Source organism: Lonchura striata, chromosome Z (assembly GCF_046129695.1).
Source record: "Lonchura striata isolate bLonStr1 chromosome Z, bLonStr1.mat, whole genome shotgun sequence".
Classification (NCBI taxonomy): domain Eukaryota; kingdom Metazoa; phylum Chordata; class Aves; order Passeriformes; family Estrildidae; genus Lonchura; species Lonchura striata.
Genome location: NC_134642.1, coordinates 32,910,124 through 32,922,876, shown reverse-complemented (window position 1 = coordinate 32,922,876; position 12,753 = coordinate 32,910,124).

Sequence of the window (12,753 nt, the reverse complement as noted above, 5' to 3'; positions counted from 1 at the left end):
AAGAGTTCTTTAATGGCTTTGCCAATGACACAGACATTGTATGGATAATCAGCACAGGGTTTGCAGGGGACAGTCAGCTGAGCGAGGCAGAGGCTGAGGAGAAGTACTTAGGGGTGCAGATAGAGGAGAAGCTCAGCGTGAGCCGGCAATCTGTGCTGCTAGCCCAGAAAGCCAGCTATGAGTTGGGTTGCATGGAAAGGAGCGGAGAGCAGCAGGTCAAGGGACTGTGGTCCTCTAGTCCATTTCTGTGATACTCTACCTAGAACATTATATCTGTGTCTGGAGTCCCAAGCTTAAGAAGGATGTAAAATAGAATAGAATAGAATAGAATAGAATAGAATAGAATAGAATAGAATAGAATAGAATTCAGAGGAGAATTATGAAGATCCTCAGAGAGCTGAAGCACCTCTGCTATAATGACAGGCAGAGCAGAGAATATGTTCCAAACCAACTGGGGGAGATGCCTCTGCTCAAACCAAAGCACACAGACGAGATGGTATGATGACAAAATCATGCAGATTTTATTTAACATGGATTTTATTTAACAAGAAATGTGAATTAGAGGGATAGAAACAAATAGGAAAGAGGTCTCAGAGAAAGAACAGGAGATAATCAGATGGAATTAGAGGATCTTTAAGGTCCTTCCCAATCCAAAACATTCTGTGATTCGAGAATATGTGTGTATGTGTATTTTAACTTGATATTATTGTTATTATCATATATAATATAATATAATATAATATAATATAATATAATATAATATAATATAATATAATATAATATAATATAATATAATATAATATAATATAATATAATATAATATAATATAATATTATCATCAATAGAATCATTATTGTTATTATTTACAACTATTATTTCTTCATCTTATTATTCTTATTATTTTTCTTCTTTTACTTATTATTTTTACTACTATTACTATTTCTTCTTCTACAAATTATTATGATTATTATTATTACTGTTACAGTTACTATTATTATTATTTAGTACTACAAATTCTTCATATTCTTAATCTTGTTTTATAATTGTTACTATTCTTATTCTTTCTCTGTGTTTTTTTTTTTTTTGTGGGGTTTTTTTTTTGTGTGGGTTTACTTTTTTTTACTACTGCTATTTCTTAAACCCACCTTTCATAATTTGTTTTGAATGAACTGTGTGTGTTGCAATCCTGCAGTGTGCACTGAGACCCTGGGAGCAATACCTCCTGTCTGTACCCTTTCCTCAAGGATAAAAACCCAAAGGATCAGCAGGTAATCCTATCAAGATGTGAGGTTTCCTCCAGGGAAGGTTCCACCAGGGAAGGTTCAAATTAAGCATCAGAAACAATTTTTCCCTGACAGAGTTGTCAGGCATTGGAAGAAGATGCTCAGGGAGGTGGTACAGTCACTATCTCTGGTAGCGTTCAAGAGTTGTCCAGATGTGCACTTGGGGACATGGTTTCAGGGTGATGATGATGGTGCCAGAATGACAGTGAGACTGGATGACTTTCAAGGTGTCTTCCCATCTTGGTGAATCTCTGTGATTCACCACTGAGCCACCTGCCACCAAATGTCCTCCAAGAGTACTGGTTTGAGGCTGGCTGCATCAGTAATATTTGGTCTTTGGAGCACCCACTTGGGATGCTCCAAAGCACCCAGACACTGCTGAGGCTGCAGTGCCATGTCCAGGCAAAGGCAGTCCGTGTGGCTCCCTCAGGATGCGGGGCAGGCTGCGTGCCAGCCACCACCTGTGGGGCCCGGGCTGGAGCCAGCAGCCGGCCCTAATCCTCGGGCTGTGGCGCCAGGCAGGGGCAGCAGAACAGGCAGCACAGCGCTCACAGCACCTGTCTGAGACGGGACGGATATTTCTTGTGGGGAGCTGGCTGCCACCTGCAGCAGCACGGCAGGAGCTACTTAAACTACTGCCTTCCTGAGAGTGTCCTCTTTGAGAAGGGTTATTTCTGCACACCAGACGCTCGCACCATGCTTTGTTACACAAAGATCGACAGAGAGAAAAACATATGGGAGGGGTTCTTTGTATGGTATTCCAGTGGCCTTAATTAACAGCACTCTGAAGGGAGCCAGGGACAAAGAACCAAGAACAAAGGAGGGTCCAGTATCATATAGCGGATTAGGGAGGTGGAGCATCAGGTCTGAGGGCCAATGGGTTGAGGGAATAGGGGTGGTACAGAGGCAGGGTTAGAGGGTAACAACCAACCAGGAGTCAGGGGAGAAGCTGTAAGGAATGAGGACCAATACGGAAAGAGGAAGTGAGGAACATTCTAGAACTGGGGAAGGGAAAAGGGATGATGTAACTTGGATTATTAGCATAAAGGCACAAGGATCTGTGGTAGAACATTTCTTTGTGTCACCCTGATTTAAAGGTGTGTCTCTTCCCAGGGTGTCCCTGCCTCAGCATCCCCTTCTATGTCTTTGGATGCAGCAGCAGCCTGTGGTTCCCTCAGGATGTGGGTCAGGCTGCATGCCAGCTGCCATCTGTTGGGCCCACATGGTATCACCCTAGTCCTCAGGGTGCGGTGCCAGGCAGGGGCAACAGACCTGTCTGCACAGCACCCATAGCGCTGGCCTGTGATGTTTCTTGCGGGGGGCTGGCTGCCACCTGAAGGCTTGGGCTTGGGCTCCCAACCAGGGACCGGAGCAGCTGGGATAGCTGTACTGGGCAGGACCTGCCTCTGGCACCTGCTTCTTGAAGGCAGGAGAAACTGCTGGTCCTTTGGGAGCTTGGGCTTTTACATGGGGAGGCAAGGCACAAAGCGGCACTTGGGGGCATGGCTCAACCCAAGCCTCCTGAGAGACAGGCGCTGGGAGCTCATCCTCTACAAAGCATCCCAGTCTTTTGTCTGTGTCTTCTTCAGACAGCTCAAAGACACTCAGATCGTCCCACTCGTCCTCCTTCTGCAAGAAGTGCTTGACGCTAGTGCTGTGAACACGCATGTGTTCACACCTGTCCTGCATGAGTTCTTTATCACTGTCATTTTTCTGGCTGGGCTGCATGGAAGGTCTGTTAATATTCCCTTTGAACACCTTCTGGCCGATGGAATCTTCCTCTTCAGAAAGTTCTTGTCCAATGGACTCTTCCCAGTCAGAGAGTTCTTGGTAGCTACTGACTTCTGGGAACAGCTCTTTCCCACTGTATTCTTTGCAGTTAGACAGTTTTTGGGAGCTACCAACTTCCTGGGAAAGCCCTTTCTCCATACATTTATCCCAGTCAGAAAATTCTAGGTAGGTCCTGGATTCTTCTAGGTACAACTCTTGTTCTGTGCAGTCTTCCCCTTGGGATAATTCATGGTAGCTACCAGCTTCTCCTGGGGACAGCTCTTGCTCCATGCAGGCTTCCCTTGGGGACAATTCCTGGTAGCTACCTACTTCTCCTGGGGACAGCTCTTGCTCCATGAAGGCTTCCCCTGGTGACAATTCCTGGTAGCTACCTACTTCTCCTGGGGACAGCTCTTGCTCCATGAAGGCTTCCCCTGGTGACAATTCCTGGTAGCTACCTACTTCTCCTGGGGACAGCTCTTGCTTTGTGCAGGCTTCCTCTTGGGATACTTCTTGGTATTTGTTCATTTTTTGATGGGAGAGCTCTGGGTCTTCCTCATCATCATACTGGAAAAGCTCAAGCTCCCCAGCCAAGGTTCCCTTCTTGCTCTCCTGTTCTGACAGGCCTGACCCCCTGTCTGCCTCCTCCTGCTGCTCCCTGAGTGCCTGGGCTCCCAGCAGGCTGGTTGAGGGGCTGGTTGAGGGACTGGTTGAGGGGCTGGCTGAGGGTCTGAGTGGGGCAGAAATTGGTCTCTCTTTCCTTTCTGCTGGAGCTGCTGCTTCCAGTTCTGCAGCTATGCTTTGCTCCCGGTCCCTCTGTTCCTCTGGCTGCTGGCCAGTTGCCTGGACCTCAAGCACAGCCTTGCACACCACCTCAGAGCTGATGTGCCCTGCTAAGTCCAGCAGAGCCTGGCAGCACCCTGGGGTGGTGTGTGAGGCAGGGCTCTCTGTTCCTGGGCTCTCTGGGCTGTCTGTCTCTGTCTCTGGGCTCTCTGTCCCTGACAACAGCACCTCATCACTGTCTACAGGAGAATCTGGTGCTTTTTCCTCCCTGGGAGCCAGAGGCTCAGGGGGCTTCTCCTCCTCAGCACCTCCAGTCACAGCAGCAACAACTGCTTGCTCAGCCTCCATGGGAGTTCCCAGGGCAGGAGAGGTGCTGGGAAGCTCACGGACTGTCTCTCCTGATACCTTACTGCCTATGCTGCTGGAAGAGCTGGGCCTCTGCTGGGCACAAGTCTGGGCATCCTCATGGTTCTCTGTGTGCAATAGTTTGTCCCAGGTCTTATATCTGACTCCTTGTCCCCACTGGGACAGACTCTGGCTACTCATACTTTCTTCTTGTTGGGACTGCTTTTGATCACTCTTGTTTTTTTCCCATTGGGGCAGCTCTTCAACACTGTAGCCTTTTTCTTGGGATAATTCCTTGTCACTGTAACCCCCTACTTGGGATAACTCTAGGTCTCTCTTGTCCACTTCTAGCTGGCACATATGTGGATGACCTTGCACATCTTGCAAAAGAGACAGATCCTGGTATCCCTCCCCTTCCTGCTGGCACAGCTCTTGGTATGCTGGATCTTCTTCCCACTGGGAGTACTCATAGTATCTGTCATCATCTTCATGCCATGGGTAGTGGAGTGTCATGTTTTCTTCCCAGTGGTACAGCTCTTGCTGTGTTCCATCTCCCCACTGGACTGTCATACCTACCTCACACTGGAATGTCATTTCTTCTTGCTGTTGGTAAAACTCCTGGACTCTCACCTCTTCCCACAGGCAAAACTCTCGGCCACTAATATTTCTCCTTGGGGAAACTTCTTGACCTGCATTGTCTTTCAGCTCTTCATCCACGTTGACAAAAGCTCCCTCCTTCTCAGCCTGTGACAGGGGCGGGACTGAGCTGCCCTCTGCCCTCAGGTCTACGTGAAAGTTGGTCAAGGGACTGGGGGCTGGGAACTGGGATTTACCTTGTTCTCTTCCATCCCAGACATGCAGAAGGATCCTGGGAGCTGCTTCCTCCTGAGACGGAAGCTCTCGTGGAATTGGTCACCACAGGATTGTCTCTGTGCCCCTTAAGTACCCCCCTGGCAGGATGGGGCTCTGTCACATCACAAGAGCTCTGGGCATCACAATGTCCCATGTCACCGAGGGTCCTGACGCAACACACCTGTGTCCTGTGTCACAAAGGGCCACACCCGGCACCCCTTGAACAGCCATACTTGATATAACTGTGGGTTTCTAGCCCCCTCATAACTTTATGATCCAGGTACTAAAATTTTCAGAAATGCCTCTGCCTGAATTAAGGTGCAAATGACACCATATGCCAAAGTGAATAGTGAATGGGTTTTGTTTAACAGCAAATGGTGGTCGGGGGGTGGGGGGGAGGGAGATAAAGAAAAGATAAAGAAGTAGAATAGAGGTAGGGGCAAGAAAGAGAGTGACAGAAACAGATTAAGTAGAAAATACCACCACTCTGTTGATCTCAATGGTGTCCCATTGATGGTCTCCATGAGGGCTTCTTTATGGTGAAAATAAACATCACGTTCAGTGGATTGATATACGCTTGGGCTGGGTGGGAAGGCCTAGGTACCTCCCCAGGGGCAGGGGACACTCTGAATCTGTTGATCATTTTGTACCATGTGCAGTGCTCTGCTGCAAGGCCTCAGCAATGAGTCTGTGGAGAGCTAAGTAGGTCTTTGACAGAAAATGACACCTCCTCAGTGCCCCTCATGTACATGTCCCATGGATGTGGGCTTCCTGGGGTAGGAGTTTTTACAGCTGAGGCAGTTTGTGTAAGGGACGATGGGTCACGATGTTCTGGGAATTCAGTACAGAGCCCCACAGCAGGGCATGACTATGAAGCTCCTCAGTTTTATTTCACCGTGCAATCCCAGGCAGCTAGAATACTTCTGGTGGGACTGACAAATTTGCAGAGTATGTGACAGGAAACTGTTAGATATTGATAATATGCAATTATACATATTATAAACTTTCTTTGGTACCTTTCCTGAAGGAAAAATTGCAACTAGGTAATTCTCATATGACTGGCCTTTAGCTCTTGGCATTTATCAATGGTATTGGCCATTACATCAGTGTTATATATAGCCATGGGGAAAGAAGTTGTTGTAAACAGTCTCTCAAAACAGGGATCAAGTGCATAATTGATTTAAAGTGACCCTGACAATGAAGTTGTCTAATTACAGGGCTCTGCAGCCAGGGCCCATTGAAGTAGTCGAGTGTTTTCTCCTGGATGTTTTTGAGACATTGAAATTTTGTCAGCATTGACATAGAATTAACTGCCAGGAGTGTATCTGTAGAGGTCAATAACATCTCTTTCAATGTTTTTCTAATTCCACTGAGTATAAGACAGAAAAGTATAGGTTACTCTGTGACTCATTTATGAAAAGAAAACAAAAATCTTAGTAACTCCATTATCTGCCACATTTATTTTCATTTTTCTATGGCATCCCTAGGGTTTCCAGCTATAACAATTTCTGAAGGGGCTATTCTTCCAAGAACAACTTTCTTAAGAGATAAATGGAAGAACAATATATCTGTAACATGAATTTTTAAAGTTTCCAGAGAGAAAATACTTTTTTTATCTTTTCCAGGAAAAAATTTTTGTAATGCAAACATTCAACCTTTTAATCAGTTCAAGATAATTGGATACCTGCTCTTACTCTGGGAATTACCCCTTCAAGATGCTAAGGAAAATATTTTTCAAGTGGGATCAGGCAGGCACTACAACAGGTTGCCAAAAGGGATGTGTGGCCTCCATTCAGCTCATCTGAGCAAGGCATTAAGCAGCCTAAGCTGATGTTGCAGGTAGTCCTGCTCTGAGCAGGTTCTCAGATTGGGTGGTATCCCATGCTCCATCCTACAGTCAGTTCTTCTCTTAGCCTATTATTTTGAGAACTTACACAGAAAGAGCTAACTTCTTCAACTCTTGCACTTCAATAGACAGCAGATACCTGTGCTCAGGGACATTTATTGTCTACTCAGACTTGGGCCTTTATTAATTAGTAAAATAAAATAACTGACTGAGAAAGAGAAAAGGAGGATTTTTACAAAATAAGTGTGATTTTAAAAGTGGGGCAATTTTCTTTTGGTCTTAGGTAAATACTGAATAATCTTAGTCATGAATAATAGAATATTAATTTCTTTTTACAAAAACTGCTTTTATAGCAGCCTAACACAAGTTTCTTGAGAGAGGTTAGTTCTGATCTACATATTCTTGAGAACAAAAGCTGGCCATTGTCTCTTAATAGTTAGGATGCCAAAATACTTTTGTGTACTCAGTGTTCTGACTTCAGTTTCATATGGTCAGAGATATCAGAAATTTGAAATCAGCCCTAATACACAAAAATACCCTAACAAGTTCATGTTTTTTCTTTAGTTGACACATGGTCTGGATTTTTCTTTCTGACCAGGTAGTCGGTTTGGAACACAAAGTGCTGATCCCCAGATAAAACTAGCCCAACCTGTGGGACTCTTCCCAGATTTTTTTCTCAATCCATTAGGTTGTAAACTGCTAAGTTGCAGAAAATGTAATTGTTTATTTCTATTCCTTGGAGCATAGGAGACCTGGTTCCATTATTTGACTAATTTTTGTGGGTTTCTTTCAGACCTCTCAACATTTGTTTCTTGCTGGCTGTGTCTCTGGGGATGTAAGAGACAAAGACTGGCACGTTTTTTGCCTTTAGCACTGAACAGTGCTGTGGCTTCTCTGGTTACCGTATGTTCCAAAAAGCAAATGTGGGGTGCCAGATGATGCAATGACATGTGCCATGCTACTGGCTGAATAGAAGTGTCACACAGGATTCAGCTGCACCACTTTCTTGCCTGCATTCTTATTCTTCCTCAGTTTGGTGCATTCAGAGTTAAAGTTTGGGGGGCACAACTGAATGCAAAGATCTAATTCTCTCAGTTTGAGGGACTGAATTTAGGATCATATTTTCACTAAGCTGTTTTAGTGGTCTGTTAAGAAACAGGCCTTTTCAGGGAGTGTTAGGATTGAGCTGGATAAGAAGCATCCTCTTCTCTTTCAAGAGGGAGCTAATAATTAATACATTCCTGATTAAGGTACCTGGCTAGCAACCCAGAATTAGGTGAGACGAAATGCTATCAAGGCCAGCCCTAATCCATACAGTCTGAATCCACAATTTAATTTTCATAGGAGTCATACAGATCCAGCCTGTTTGACCTTTTTTCTGTGCTTCTGTCCTTCAATTTTCATATGTCAATGACATTGTCATTACTAGCAATGTGTGGGTTCCTACTCCATGCTAATTAACTTTTCTTTCATGGAGAAGTTAACAATAGCAAGCTACATGGCATGTCTCAAGGTCCAAACCTGCCCACCAGCAGGAACCACAGACCACAGATGAACAAAAGCATGGAACAGTTTTTGGAGGCTGAGCAACAGACAGGCAGAGAAGAGAAAAAAAAGAGATGCTGAACTGAGGAGGTAGAAGATTGGAAGAAGAGAGGAAGATGAGGGCTGATAGAAAGTCTTTGGTTATGAGAATATACATCTGGGTTTTTTGCGAGAAATGTAGAACCCCTAATTCCTGGCAAAGTCTGTTTTGGTGCAAGTGATCTCCATATCACCCCATACTCCAACTCTTCCATCCTGTTACAGTTTGGAATCCAACAGTAGGTCAAAAATCATCCATGAGATTCAGGGTCTGATTTGGATTTTTTTCCACCCTGCAAATAGGAAGTGACAAAATAGTTTGGAAGTACAGAAAAAGTAAAATTTGAGAAACTTAAAAGAAGGGAGAAATGCAAAACTGGCTAAAATCAGAAAGGTGAATTATGGCTGATATACTTGGATTCTTTTTTCTCTGTTGGTTAAATATTTCCAGTTAGTATATCTAGCTGTTATTTTGCAAATATTCAATAATTGTTCACAGTCAATACCAGCATCTTGCTAGCCTCTCACACTTCTGGGATCAGAGGGCTTTCTCTACCTCCTCTCAGCTTTCTCAGTTGTTACCCACTTTTTTTTTTTTTTTTTTCCAGTAAAATACTTCAATCTGCTGCAAAGTGTGTCCTGCAATGGTTTGAGATTCCTTCTATCTCACTGAAGCTTGTATGCATGAATAAGGGCAGTGGGTCTGGTGCACTCCTTTTCACTGCTGAGCCAACTTGGAACCATTTTGTAGCTCATTAGACACAGAATATTTTAGCATTTTAAATGTCAGTGTTTTCTAAAAAATATTTTACTTCATTCATAATATGCAAGGATCTAATATCCTGAATTTATATGCCAGACTGGCAAACAGAAGAGGGAAGAGTGTCTAGCAAATAGTGTTTCAGTTTTTGTCTTAGGGGTTTCCCAATTTTTCTCTGACCATCTGTCTTTATGCATGATTATTCTACTACAAACCTTGTTATGATACTAGAATAATTTTATAAATATGCAATTAGAGGTGGGCCCAGTTCAGCCTGAACATTTGTGTGTATGTTTGTGTGTTTATCTTTGCCTCTGTGTATGAAACTCATTTCCAAGGAATCCAAACCTGGATGCAAGTCCAAAGTCCTCAGATGGTCCCTGTCATTGCAGAAGGCTAAGCCAAAACAACTGAGCAAAACTTTGAAGACATTTACATTCTAAATCCTGGTCCAAATAACTAGAATTCCTTTCCTTCTATCATCCTTTTAATTTAAATTGAAGATAAGATCCAGGGAGCCCAGGAAAAAGAAAAGACAATATCAACAGTTGATATTAATTGCCCTTTATCAATCCCTGAAGGGTTCTCAAAATATTTAAACAATCTGCTCTAAGTAACAACATTAATAAAATAAATGTGAGAAAGAAGAAAAACAGTAATTACAACAGAGTTTAAACATCTGATAAGTAACAAAGACCTCTAAATTAAACAAATAAAACAGATAAAAGAGAAAGCGTAGTAAAAAAAATAAAAGCATTGTCCTAAATGGCATAGAGGTCACATGAATTAAATACCTCTAATGTCTTTCCAGAAAGAAAACATCCTTAAAAGCCTGGAAGAACTGAGTTCTAAATTAGTTCTTCATCAGCATTCAAAGTGCTTTCCCCTTCTTTCTATCCCAGCATTTTTCCTAAGGCCTCATGCTTGACCCATAAAAACTATGTAATTGTAATAAACAAAAAATAAACTTTTGACCATTAATGGAAGATTAGAGTGTTGTAGGAAGTAGGTGGAGTATGAAAGCCTTAAGCCAAGAGTATGTTCAAGGTCTGAGAGAGGCTCTTTATATTAAATACATATTAAATACATGGAATTTATTTGTTATTTATTGCAATTATGCATTCTCTTTGCCACCCAGTTATATTTACTAAGTATCAGTTACTTGCAGATTCATTTGATTTGAAGGTAAAATATTTGTTAATTTTATGGCAGTTCTGCAATGCTGTAGAACTCAAATTTTCGTCAAAATTATCCCAGTCAGGGCAATTTGAAAAGCTTGTGGTGTGTTAGCTTAACCCAACTTTTTGGGTTAGAGATATGGCTGCTGAATTGTACCATACATTATTTTTTCTTTTATTTGACTTGAATGGACAGATACCTTAAATCCAGCCTTTATTTAATTACAGGGACTTTAATTACAAGGCCTTTGGGCAGGCAGCTGTTCAGCAACCTCTGCCAGCACTTCCTTCTCCCTGCTGCTGAAACCTCCTCATCTTCATCCTTGATGTTTTACATGGCTGATACCCTCTCTTACATCAGTCATTTCTATCAAAGTGATACAGTGGAGTTTAATCTACTTCACTTCAGGATAGCAAGTATATTTCTTCTTGTTTTTCTTGTGTTTACTATTAAAAAGTTACATTTTTATGCAACCCTACAATAATGTCATTAAGATGAAACACTGGGGGCATTTCCATTGAGATGAAGGATATGTCAGAATTTTAAGACTGTTTCTCATGTGGTTCTTCAGTGACATATATTTTTTTCCTGTTAAAAAGGAAAAAAAAAGAAAAAGAAAAGAAAACCCAACAAAGGAAATTGGCCTGGGGAAAATGCCACTGAGATACTGTTAAGAAGTCTGACTTAATGCCAAGCAGCATATGCAGGGCGAATGCTCAGTCCACCCATTGTGCTTACAGCCACAGGGGGCTGAGAATAGTACCCTATGAGATTTTACCAGAAGTGTGGTAAAAAGTATTCTGGTATAGCTCCCTGTCTTTCTGAAATGAAAAACCTTAGTTTTTACTTTAACTTATACTACCTAATTGGACATGGGTTTTTATTTCTGTGTTGACACTGCATCATTGTGCTTTCAAAGAAGTGCTGTGAATGAAATGCAGACTATTCCTTAGCATATTGCAAGGTTAATTGTAACCTGGATACCACTTATTCCAGTGCAGGTGATGAGGGGCCATTGAGTCCATGGCTGCAGAAGTTATGGCCATGGTGCTTTTACTAGTTACCAGAATGCAACCTATGAAGATCTATTTCAACCTAGTCTAATTCCGAGCAGTTTTCAGACTGTTCTAAGTTGCACAAAGGAAAGACCACTTTCAGGCATAGGGCAGAATCAGGAAGGTGAAGAGAAAAATCATCTTTGTTCATTTTTAACTCTCCTGTTTTAAGAACAGTGTTGTTTACCAGAGAACCTGATCCATCTTTGATAGTTTTTCTTTTCAGTAAATAAGAAAATCAATTTAGGGCTATCTGATAGCTTGTAAGTGTGGAAGTACAAAGTGTGCTGTGCTGGCTCCCTTGAGACACATCCTTTAAAGGGCAGAGACCTGGTGTAATCACTGCCTCCTTACCTCACTGAGGTGGCCGAGGCAGACAGTGGTTCCCAAAACTGGAACACAGCTCTGGTCTTTACTGGTGCTCTTGCTCCAGGCTTGGAACAAATCTTCTATTCAACCTTAAGGAAAGGAAAATTTTTTAGCTAGAGTATTAGCTACAACCTTCAAAACAAAACTTGTTATTATATTGTCACAGAATGCATGTAAATTTATGAGACCTTGGGAATACAATGAATTAATCACAGTAGTACTTGTTTTTATAAGGGTTTGCAAAACAAGTAATAAAGTGTTGATGTGATTTTTTTTTTTTTGCTTCAAAACCCATTAGATATTGTTCTGAGTCTAGTTTTCATTAAAATGAGCTCTTCTAGAATACATCTAGGAGTCATGAGCTGGTTGAATGTGATTAGGATTTCAGGAGTTACAGTCACAAGTCAAAAATCATCAGATCCTAAATTTAGCCTCCATTGTATTTCTTCTTTAGCTACAATAGTAATCTATAAATTTTCCAAAAAATCCATGCTAAAATTTATATTATAACAAAGAGCTAGCTAGGAAAAAAAAAAAATAAAAAAGGCTCATTAAAGGAAATAGGCACTGACTTTCCAGTAAAATAAATGGAAGTATAAAAAGTTTTACTTTATCTCTTGAAGTAATTAATAGTTTAATGGAAATTTTCTATTTCAGAACTCAGATGTTTTTTATTAGGACTGCTAAAATGATTAACAAGACATTGCACAATTTGTCAAATTACATCCAACTGCATTAACTAATAAAATATTTGTTTTCAGTAGTTCTGAAAAGGTATTACTTCAAAAGCTGATGTACTAATCATTCTTCAAATCTAATTCTGTTCCTATTTTGCCTCTCATTTCACATTAAGAACACCATGTCTTACATCTAAAACATGCTAAAACCTCAGTCATCCCTGCATACTCCAGCAATGACAGCCTCAGC